General features: G+C 50.7%; 2 long non-coding RNA genes across 2 annotated transcripts in view; one reads left to right on the top strand and one right to left on the bottom strand.

Annotated features, from left to right (window-relative positions):
• LOC142468312 (uncharacterized) overlaps positions 1-1892 on the bottom strand; it is a 36549-nt gene extending 34657 nt beyond the window's left edge. The window contains exons 1-2 of the long non-coding RNA XR_012788625.1: positions 1628-1892; positions 279-351 (exon numbers count right to left, since the gene is read on the bottom strand). This is a non-coding gene — a long non-coding RNA (uncharacterized LOC142468312). The remainder of the gene's footprint in view (positions 1-278; positions 352-1627) is intronic.
• LOC142468503 (uncharacterized) overlaps positions 1-6151 on the top strand; it is a 54134-nt gene extending 47983 nt beyond the window's left edge. The window contains exon 3 of the long non-coding RNA XR_012788673.1: positions 6115-6151. This is a non-coding gene — a long non-coding RNA (uncharacterized LOC142468503). The remainder of the gene's footprint in view (positions 1-6114) is intronic.
• Positions 6152-12319: the final 6168 nt, after the last annotated feature.

Here is a 12319-nt window from a genome sequence, read left to right as displayed (position 1 = left end):
CTTCTAATAATTAAAAAAATATTAAAATTACTAATTTAAAAAATTGGATGAGAGATCTGTGTTTTAATGCACTCGTCCACTAGAGTGCACACAACACAGACGTACGTCTCTGATCCTTTTGTAAAATTATTATTTTCAGTAATATTAAAATGTAGTCCTCTAGAGTTCACCGTCCAAAGGGGGGGGGGAGGGGGGCAGAGGGGGGGGAGGTTGCTTGGATGTTCTTGAATATTTTTTTGCAGTTGTTTTATTACTTGACTTACCGGGCAGCACCCTACCTTTCATGAGAGGAAGAAATGGCACCTTAAATTAATCCTTGAGAGATGCCGATCTCTGTGTACATCTCAAAATCTATAATGCAAAGAAAAATAAAGCCAACCAGGTAAGATAAAGGAAATGATCCTGAGCGTTCTTTTAGATACCGCCAATCAAATAAGGAGTCTAAAGTAATGCAATAAGCACAGGAGACGTAGCAATGTGAACGTGGAATTCTTCTAAGGCAGGGGTGCGCAAACTGGGGGGCACGTCCCCTTAGGGTGGGGGCCGACATCTTCTAAGGAGGGCGCTGATTTTAAAAGAAAAATATTATAATTCCTTCCTAGAGTACGCTGCTGTAATTCTTTGCCAACATAGATTGATAGATAGGCAGATTCAAAATGATTTAACAAGTTATTTATGTTAATTTAGCAGACACGTAAATAGTATCGTAAATGTAATCAGCGCGCGATCTGACTTTTTTTAATGTGAACATAACTGAAATTTGTGGCTGGCTTGGATGACGTCAGGCAGCGGGGCGTGTTACTAATTGCATGGACGAAAAGCACAGAGCGATGTGAAAAGGGTGTGCACCTCTGTTCTAAAGCTCAAAGGTTACATTTTGTAATGAAATCTTCTGCTCTGCGAAAACAGTGGAAGAACCCTTGCAACTTCCCTATTAATACATTTATTATTGGATCCCTGGCTGGGTAATGATAAATGTTTTGTTGGTGACAAATCCTAGTGAAGATAAATGTAAATCTTTAATTAGAATTCAATGAAAAAGTCCGATGTAATCAAATGTAATGTTATTGTTTTGTACGTTCTTTATTAGCCATTTACTTAGTTACAGGTAGCTGCATTCTCATATAACTAACATCATTATTTCATGGGGGGAGGGGGGAGGAGAATGTAAAGTTTCGATAAATGCCAAACGCTATTTTTGTGCCTTTCATTTAGGGTATGCAATTGGCCATATTATGCAATTGGCCATATCCCTGTCTGTTTTGATTGGACATCTATCTTTCAAAAGACTTGGATTAGTAAAAATTATAAATAGTCTCAACATGAGCCAGATTAGTATGATATTAAATAAATGGTTCTTGACCTTATCTTATATGAGGTCCAATTAACATTATATTGAAGAATGAAATAATTGGCACCATAAAAAGGTTAAAAATTGGTCTAGGACATTTGATCGCGCCCGTTTCGCCGTGACTCACCGCGCCAGCAGCCACTACGCTTCTGAGGGTAAGTGCCTAAACCCCCTGCCCTAAAAACCCTTACCCTAAAACCCCTTAAATTAACCCCCTACCCTAAGCACTAAAACCCATTAAATTAACCCCCTACCCTAAACACTAATTAAACTTACCTTAGAAGTGTCCGGCGCGGGGATTCCAGCGGTGGATCGGCTGCAGTGGCGAAGTGAGTCCTGGAGAAATGGCCGCAAAAAAAATGTCCCATTACATAAAAATTTGCCTGTAAGTGCAGTATTTCAGCGTTCAGTCCCATCTTCCACACCAAGTCTTCACACACTACTTATCTATTGAAGAGACTTCCTTAGACCTTTAAACAATAAGTCAACTTATTTGATAAAATAGGGGAATAATATGCTTTTAAATAAAGCCAAGTAATGGTATTCCCTTCCCAAGCTGTGCAATCACACTCTAACCATTGATTATATATCTGCTAACCAAAACTGTGGTGAGAGCCAAGAGTTGGTAAATAGAAGAATCCAGCCGTAAGACATTGCTGTAAAGTAAGGGGGCTCAACACCAGATATCAAGCTTTCGCTCCCCCCCTTCAACAGGTCAGGTTCTCAGAATATCCCTGCTTCAGCACAGGTGGCTCAATCAAATTGAGCCACCTGTGCTGAAGCAGGGACTGATTGAGCCACCGGTGCCGACGCAGGGATATCCTGAAAACCTGACCCGTTGGAGGGTCTTGAGGACCGGAGTCGAGCACCCTGCTTTAAAAGACAAGAGAAGGTGCAGCTACTGGAAGACAGCTGTCATGTAATATAGAAGACATTTATGTGAGGCAAGTAAGTAGTTTGATAGATGTCTCTTTTCAGGAAAGACACATGGGAGACGCTCATTCTGATGTGCTACGGTTGGAAGATTTTTAGTTAGTCATGAGAACACAAGTAGCAAAAATAAGACTGGGTCTCACATTGGTTTGAAAGAGTTTTCTTATTGGCCTTCAAGGACTAGACTGTGTGACTTGCGTGCACCTGCAGCAGCAGGAGATGGAACTATCTTTAAATAACAAGTCCTCTCAGGACGTAAAGAGCCTGTCATTATTCCATAACAAAAAATGGAGCGTAATGATGTACAGAGTACATGAAATAAAAAGGGACATGGCACCTCTTCCTTCTATCAGGGCTAATGCTGGTGATTTGATTGACATGCTATGCTGCGAAGCTAATAATGTGTGAAAAATAATGATTTTCACATTGGAGGCAAGCAGAATAATGCAATTATACAGGTGTTCCATAACAACTTTCTGTGGGCTAACTATCTGCAAAAGTTTAAACATAGTTGACAGTAATGAGAGTTTATAGTGTTTTATCACACAGAAAGTTACAATAAGAACGCATCTAATTAATTTTCCACCTAGTATTGTAGCTCAGTATGTTTTTCTGAATATATGACATATGAAAGATATTTTGAGCATATGATTGTAATTTAAAATCTAACTGTACATTGTATTTTAACTATATTTATGAGGCTACTGTATAATACTTTTTTTCAGGGTTGATTAAGGGATTTTGTTTTTTTGTGCCTTTTTTAAAACCAGTGTTGGGGTTAGTATGGACAAACGAAATCACATGCAATGTTAGTTTTATACAATAAGTGTTGATTTGTGGACATATTATTTATAAAAATGTTTTTCCAGGAAGTAATACATTGAGAGCTGCCTAGCACAGAGTTATAACAATACATGGTTACATTAAATGAACAGGGTTATACAGTCAATTCACAGACATTTCATAGACAGATAGAGTTGGAGATTTGGGTACCGGGGATAAAGGGCTGGTGAGTTTTAGACTGAAATAGAGAAGCTTTAACATCAACAAACATCAGTGAACTGCTCACACCCTTTAGCTGCCCTTCGGCTGTGCCAAAGGCTGTCCGGCTTTGGGGCGACAGAAATGTCGATTGAATGCAGCTGTAGATCCAAAGTCCTTTTTTTCCCTGTCTCATTAACATTCCAGTGGGTGGAGTTGATTTTCCACATAGTACAAGCAAAAGCAGAAGTTAACTCATAGCACACTGGTTCTGTGCAGAGGGGAGCAGCTCTTGGGGAACCCCATCATGCGTCTGCCTTTGGGGCGACCCAGATGTACACTGAGAGTGTTCAGATTTAATGCAGCTGTGGATTCAAAGTCCTTTGTCTTCCTGATATCCCGATAGTTATGACATTATAAGTTTCATGTGATTAGTAGAAGGGAAGCAAGCAAGTCCTTGTGTAATAAATAATTAATAACTAGAGATATGCGAAACTTTCCAAAATGCGTTTGCAATCTTCACATTTTATTTTTTACCCAAATTAATTCCTGGCTTACCAGCTTGCAAAACTTTTAAGAGTCAAAAGTTTATCAGAAATCACACATTTCCACCATCAAGTCGCTGTTTTTCCAGTGAATTGCAGGTTGGTCATAATTCGGAAGTGATGCGCCAAGTATTTACTCCTCTATTATCCAGCAAAACCCATATTTTTGGCTCTGGGTGGGAGTTAGCATTATTAATTAAAATGCTCAGTGAATTTTGACCATGTCGGGTCTCAGCTCTGACCGATTTACTATTTCTTCTGGGGGGGGGGGGACGGTCCAATTTTGCTGGATTCACAATCTCGGGGTCCGAAAGCTTTGCACATCTCTATTATTATCCCCTTTGCACACTGCTAATTATACTGTCCCAAAACTGCCCGAATTTCAAAGCAAATGTCAAAGATGTCAAAAAGGAGATGATCATGAAAAATAACATCCTATTTCCCAGTGTTGTCATTATGGCTAACATCAAAGGCTTGCACTTGGCAACCAATATGTGCAATTACAATGAATTACACAGAAAATGAATGCTTTTATATATTGTAATATATAGCTACAATTATTGTAGCAAGGCTTCCGTTATTACGGTATAATGGAAAAGAGCAGGCAGTGGTGTTAGCAATATGAATAAATCAGCAGTATATTCGGACAATGGTCTTTAGAGAAAATAAAGAGCAGTTCTGTCCAACCTCTTATAGTATAATATTGAAAATCTTAGTTAACCTTTAAATATATTAGCCCTTAAAATATTAAATAAGGATGATAATAATGGTGTCCTTCTCTTACTGGCACTGTACACAGCATTTTGCAGTCACTGCCCCACAATCATATTTTGGTTCCTGGGATATAGCAAGATAAAGTGACTATGACAAGGCCGTATGGATCTGACACCAGGATTTCAACCTGTTGGGGACTGTTGCTGTTCTCAGTCTGTGCCTTTACCTACTGAGTTACTCCTTCATACATACCTTCTTGTCTAAAACATGACTTACCCATTTCAGGAGCTTGACCCCTTTCCCATCCCCAATAAACACACCATACAACTTTTTGGGAGAAATTAACTACCACCGCTTTATTTATTACAACAGATAATTATATCTCATATTTATCTCCAACTAGGGACCCGGCCAGATTGCTCTGCTCACACTTACCGGAGCTCGAGGGATACCCTCAGCTTGTGCTCATCGAGCCATGCAGTACCTTAGTCTGAATGCACAGAGCCCCCATCGGAAGGTCTCCACCACACCAACCGAGCCTTGTTTGGCATGGTACCAGTGTCCCTAAATTCCATCTGGAAGGTCACCACCATTCTGGCCACCCAGCCTGGAATGTCACCGCCTTCCCCAACTAAATACTTCTGAGGTCTGTGACTCCCTCCAGGAGCCAATACTGACTGAGTCCCCCTCCCAGAGTAACATTACTCCCGCCAACACGTACCCCAAGCTGCAACATAAACACAGCAGAATCACGATCTTTCTTTCCAGCACCGACATCCCTTATGCCTAAAAACGGGGTGGGTGGGACTTCGCTCCAGTAGATACAAGAAGAAAGAGGAAGATAGGATCCCTCCCCCTTGCCCTAAGCACCCCTTACTTAATCCCTCCCCACATTACGGCGCCTTAGGCCTCAAGTCATGCTGCCCTTCTTTACAAGTCCAGGGCTTTCTTTATCAATACTTTTTTCCCCACATACGGAACATACACTATGAAAAGTAGTGTGTGTTGATTTATGTATACTTATTTATTTATAAAATGTTTTACCGGAAGTAATACATTGAGAGTTACCGCTCGTTTTCAAGTATGTCCTGGGCACAGAGTTATGATGACAGATACAAGGTTACAAATTCATAGTTACATAAGTGAACAGGGTATACATTATATACAAGATATTGCATGCACAGTAAGAGATAATATATTATAGGCGTATGTAACAGTTACAGACCAGATTAAAACATGAGACAGCTTTAGTTTTGAAAGAACTTAGACTGGTGGCGGATGTGAGAGTCTCCGGTAGATTGTTCCAGTTGTGGAGTGCACGGTAAGAGAAGGAGGAGCGGCCGGATACTTTGCTGAATACATCGTATTGATTGAAACATGGAGTTTGACGTAGGACCAGTGAACTAATGACAGTAATAGATTAGATAGGTAATTGATGACTTGAAAAGTATTTTATAACTACTTTTTTTAAAGTCTGAAATTATTCCAATTGTAATATATTTTGAAGGGGGATGTGTCAATCTTGATAATGCTGTGCCCCATTATTGAAGTAATCAGATTTACCCATACCCATTTCCTTCTGATCAACAGTTAATTAAGCACAGGATAAGGGAAGATAAGAGCAGCAAACCTCAAGCTCATCGTCAAGGTACAAAGCTTCTAAACATTGCAAAATAAACCTTAAAAAATGATTGGAAAATATATATTTATGGTGAAAAAAAGGCTCTTGCATAATTTGGACCTATTAATGTTATCGCTGTCGATGGCTCTTTTTGTACCTTTAAAGGCTGCAAATCAAATAAAATGCATAATGTTGATGACCTTGAAGTGACCTTTCACCAATGAAGGCAGGAAAGTGTAAAACGTACGCGCTGGTTTCTTTCACACTTCCAACATGGTGGGGATTCATGTCCTCTCACTGAGCCATCCTTTGTGCTGCTAATTGCTTTATTTTAAGGTTTGGTTCTTTATGTTTTCACGCGGATGGAGAAGGTACAAAACTCCTCACTCCTGCTCTTTAGACATGTCTTATTTTACTGCTTAACCTCAATGGGAGACAGCTGACAATGGGACACTTTTAATTTCTACCAGTACTGGAAACCATTTCTCAGAAAACAGGGGAATTTTTTGGGAGAAGGTAACCCGGCACCCTTTGGGGGCACACAGACTTTCCAGGTAATACCAGACTGCCACAATGCATGGGAATCATCTTCCTCTGTGTTTGCAGATAATAGTGATTACATTCGTGCTTCACATATTTGTACTTCAAACACTCACACGGAGAAGAACAACGTCTATAATACAAGAAGCTGCAAAAACTTTTTCTAAACTTGGACTAAAAAAAAAAAAAAAAGTCTTTTAAAAACATAAATATTACATATATTACAGATTCATTTAAATCTAGGTTCTTTCAACAATACCACCAAGTTATATTGAGTATTGGCAACTTTAAAAGGTATAATTCCTAATAACCCAATTGTGTTTTTTTATTGTGGTGATGGACATTAGGGAGATGAAGACTAGCCTCAATTAACAAAAATGTGGTTTACTTGTTCATCTACTATATATTTGTGAAATCACTGTATGTCTGCGTCCCAAGGGTCAATCGCATTGGACCTTGGGCCTGTCACTCCTGCTCAGGCCATGCCCGCCCCCGCACACCTCTCATTGGCCTACGTCCAACACCAATGCCACACTGTCCCACCCCTCACTGACTCTCATTGGCCTGCTTCCAATGCCCGCCCCCTCACACCTCTCATTGGCCTGCGTCCCACCCCTCACTGACTCTCATTGGCCTGCGTCCAATGCCCGCCCCCGCACACCTCTCATTGGCCTGCGTCCCACCCCTCACTGACTCTCATTGGCCTGCGTCCAATGCCCGCCCCCGCACACCTCTCATTGGCCTGCGTCCAACACCAATGCCCTAATACTTCCACACTGTCCCACCCCTCACGCTTTGCTTTTGCAACACCTAATCCTCTAATCCTCAACCTGCTCTGGGGCCACGCTTCACAGCTATCAAAACCTTCACGTCTGCTACCACAGACTGCCGAATCAGGTACAGCAGTGTTTCCCAAACTGTGCGCCGCGGCGCCCTGGTGCGCCGCGGCTTGGCTAGAGGGGCGCCGCGATCAGGGCCGCCAGCAGCGGGAAACAAGGGCTGCTAGCTCATTTAAAAAAAAAAAAAAAAAACCTCTGAGGGGAAGCAGAGGAGCGGTCACGTGACCGCTCCCATCCAATGGGGCTGCAGCCTGCCCGGCATTGCAACTGCAGAGCCACCAGACAGCACCAAGGGGTGTGTGTGTGTGTGTGTGTGTGTGTGTGTGTGTGTGTGTGTGTGTGTGTGTGTGTGTGTGTGTGTGTGTGTGTGTGAAAAACGGGCTGCAGGGTGTGTGTGAAAAACGGGCTGCAGGGTGTGTGTGTGTGTTGTGTGTGTGTGTGTGTGTGAAAAACGGGCTAAAGGGGGTGTGTGTGTGTGTGTGTATATATGTGTGGTGTGTGTGTATATATGTGTGGTGTGTGTGTGTGTGTATATATGTATATATGTATATATGTGTGTGTATGTGTGGTGTGTATATATATATATATATATATATATATATATATATATATATGTGTGTGTGTATATATATATATGTATATATATATATATATATATATATATATATATAATGTGTGGTGTGTATATATGTATGTGTGGTGTGTATATCTACTATATATTTCTGAAATGTCTGTATGTTTGTCTGCATGCCCTGTGTCCCTAGGGCCAATCGCATTGCACCTTTGGCCTGTCACTCCACCTAAACACTGCCCCACCCCTCACCCCACTGTCCCACCCCTCACTGACTCTCATTGGCCTTTGGCCAACACCACTGCCACACTGTCCCACCCCTCACCCCACTGTCCCACCCCTCACTGACTCTCATTGGCCTTTGGCCAACACCACTGCCACATTGTCCCACCCCTCAGTGACCTTTGGGAATGCTTCTAAGCACCTAACACTCACCGCACTGCCTCTTACAAACACCCCCCTCCACCACCACCCCCCCAACCTCATGCACCCCCCTCCACCACCACCCCCCTCAACCTCATGCACCCCCCTCCACCATCACCCCCCCCCCCAACCTCATGCACACTACAAACGCACGCCACAGCTCTCCCGCTACTGCAGCCCATCACCAACCCCCCTCACCCAAACATACAACGCACGATGCTCCATCACCCCCCCCCTCACACCAACAGCAAACGCACGCTGCTGAACATACAACGCACGATGCTCCATCACACCCCCCCCCCTCACCCGAACATCCCCGGAGCACACCCAAAACTACCCCCCCCCCCCCCCCCCACCATCCACCGCACGATGCTGCTCCGGAGCATCCCCCCCCCCCACTCACCCGAACATCCACCGCACGATGCTGCTCCGGAGCCCCCTCACCCCCCTCCTCACCCTCTGTCCGCCCCCCCCCCCTTTCCTGGCCGCTGGCCCGCAACAACGGAACTACCCCCTATCACCACTCCGCGGGACCTCAACATCACCCGCTCTCCCGGTGCTCCCCCCCTCCCCCCCCCCAGAGCACCCTCTCTCCCGGTGCTCCCCCCCTCCCCCCCCCCCAGAGCACCCTCCCTCCCCCCCCCCCCCCCAGAGCACCCTCTCTCCCGGTGCTCACCCCGCTCTCCCGGTGCTCCCCCCCCCCAGAGCACGCTGTCGCCGCTCTCACCTTCAGGCCTAGAGGCCGCGCCCCCAGCTCCCCATCCCCCGCGCGCGCTGCTCCGGCTCTCAGGCCTAGCTGTCTCTGTCGGGAGCTGCACGGGCCGCGGCCCACACACCCCCTCACCTGAGCGTCTCAGCTCCGCATCGCCGGGGGGAACCGCCGAGGAACCCGAGGAGGAGCGCGGCCCGGTGCGAGGTAAGTAACCGCACGGGAAGAGATCTTTCACCCCCCGGCCCGGCCCTTCACCCGGGCCGGCGCTTCACCCCCCCGCCCTGGCCCTTCACCCCCGCCCTGGCCCTTCACCCCCCCCCCGCCCTGGCCCTTCACCCCCCCCCCCCTGGCCCTTCACCCGCCCCTGGCCCTTCACCCGGCCCTGCCCTTCACCCCCCCCCCTGCCCTTCACCCCCCCCCCCCGGCCTCCCCCCGCCTTCACCCCCCCCCGGCCCTGCCCTTCACCCCCCCCCCCCCCGGCCCTGCCCTTCACCCCCCCCCCCCGGCCCTGTCCTTCACCCCCCCCCGGCCCTGCCCCCCCCCCCCTCCCCTGCCCTTCACCCCCCCTCCCCCCCCGGCCCTGCCCTTCACCCCCCCCCCCCCGGCCCTGCCCTTCACCCCCCCCCCCGGCCCTGCCCTTCACCCACCCCGGCCCTGCCCCCCCCCTGGCCCTGCCCCCCCCCGGCCCTGCCCCCCCCCGGCCCTTCACCCTCCCCCCCCCGGCCCTGTCCTTCACCCCCCCCTGCCCTTCACCCCCCCCTGCCCTTCACCCCCCCCCGGACCTTGCCCCCCCCCCGGCCCTGCCCTTCACCCCCCCCCCCCGGCCCTGCCCTTCACCCCCCCCCCCCCGGCCCTGCCCTTCACCCCCCCCCCCCGGCCCCTGCCCTTCACCCCCCCCCGGCCCTTCACCCCCCCCCCCCGGCCCTGCCCTTCACCCCCCCCCCCGTCCCTGCCCTTCACCCCCCCCCCCGTCCCTGCCCTTCACCCCCCCCCCCCCGTCCCTGCCCTTCACCCCCCCCTCCCCGGCCCTGCCCTTCACCCCCCCCCCCCCGGCCCTGCCCTTCACCCCCCCCCCCCCCCGGCCCCTGCCCTTCACCCCCCCCCCGTCCCTGCCCTTCACCCCCCCCCCCGGCCCTGCCCTTCACCCCCCCCCCCCTCCGGCCTTGCCCTTCACCCCCCCCCGGCCCTGCCCTTCACCCCCCCCCGCCCTGCCCCTTCACCCCCCCCGGCCCTGCCCTTCAACCCCCCCCCCCCCGTCCCTGCCCTTCACCCCCCCCCCCCTGGCCCTGCCCTTCACCCCCCCCCCCCCCATCCCTGCCCTTCACACCCCCCCCCCCCCCCGGCCCTGCCCTTCACCCCCCCCCTCCGGCCCTGCCCTTCACCCCCCCCGGCCCTGCCCTTCACCCCCCCCCCCCCCGGCCCTGCCCTTCACCCCCCCCCTCCCCGGCCCTGCCCTTCACCCCCCCCCCCCGGCCCTGCCCTTCACCCCCCCCCCCCCGGCCCTGCCCTTCACCCCCCCCCCCGTCCCTGCCCTTCACCCCCCCCCCCGGCCCTGCCCTTCACCCCCCCCCCCCTCCGGCCTTGCCCTTCACCCCCCCCCCCCCGGCCCTGCCCTTCACCCCCCCCCCCGGCCCTGCCTTCACCCCCCCCAGCCCTGCCCTTCAACCCCCCCCCCCCGTCCCTGCCCTTCACCCCCCCCCCCTGGCCCTGCCCTTCACCCCCCCCCCCCCATCCCTGCCCTTCACCCCCCCCCCCCCCCCCCGGCCCTGCCCTTCACCCCCCCCCCTCCGGCCCTGCCCTTCACCCCCCCCCCGGCCCTGCCTTTCACCCCCCCCCCCGGCCCTGCCCTTCACCCCCCCCCGGCCCTGCCCTTCAACCCCCCCCCCCGTCCCTGCCCTTCACCCCCCCCCCTGGCCCTGCCCTTCACCCCCCCCCCCCGGCCCTTCGCCCCCGGCCCTGCCCTTCGCCCCCCCCCCCGGCCCTGCCCTTCACCCCCCCCCGTCCCTGCCCTTCACCCCTGCCCTTCGCTCCCGCCCTTCGCCCCCCACCCTCCCTGCCCTTCGCTCCCACCCTCCCTGCCCTTCGCTCCCTGCCCTTCGCCCCCACCCTCCCTGCCCCTTCGCCCCCACCCTCCCTGCCCTTCGCCCCCCACCCTCCCTGCTCTTCGCCCCCACCCTCCCCTGCCCTTTGCCCCCACCCTCCCTGCCCTTCGCCCCACCTCCCTGCCCTACACACGTACACACACGTACACACACGTATACACACGTACACACACACGTATATACACACACACGTAGGCACATGTATACACACACATGTAGAAACACACGCGTAGACACACACACGTACACATACACACGCAGGCACACGTAGACACGCAGGCACACGTAGACACGCAGGCACACGTAGACACGCAGGCACACGTATACGTAGACACACACGCACGTGTACACACACACACGTGTACACACACACACACACGTGTACACACACACGTGTACACACACACACAACGTGTACACACACGTGTACACACACACAACACACACACGTGTACACACACACACACACACACACACACACACGTGTACACACACACACACGTGTACACACACACACACGTGTACACACACACACGTGTACACACACACACACACACGTGTACAACACACACACACACGTGTACACATACACACACACACACACGTGTACACATACACACACACACCGTACACACACACGTGTACACACACACACACGTGTACACACACACACACACACACGTGTACACACACACACGTGTACACACACACACGTGTACACACACACACACACACGTGTACACACACACACGTGTACACACACACGTGTACACACACACGTGTACACACAACACACACGTGTACACACACACACACACGTGTACACACACACACACACGTGTACACACACACACACACGTGTACACACACACACACACGTGTACACACACACACACACACGTGTACACACACACACACACACGTGTACACACACACACACACGTGTACACACACACACACACGTGTACACACACACACGGAACACAC

This window comes from Ascaphus truei, chromosome 17 (genome assembly GCF_040206685.1).
Source record: "Ascaphus truei isolate aAscTru1 chromosome 17, aAscTru1.hap1, whole genome shotgun sequence".
NCBI classification, from domain to species: domain Eukaryota; kingdom Metazoa; phylum Chordata; class Amphibia; order Anura; family Ascaphidae; genus Ascaphus; species Ascaphus truei.
Note: the sequence above shows the minus strand (reverse complement) of the source record. Positions and strands in the feature narration are given on the sequence as shown.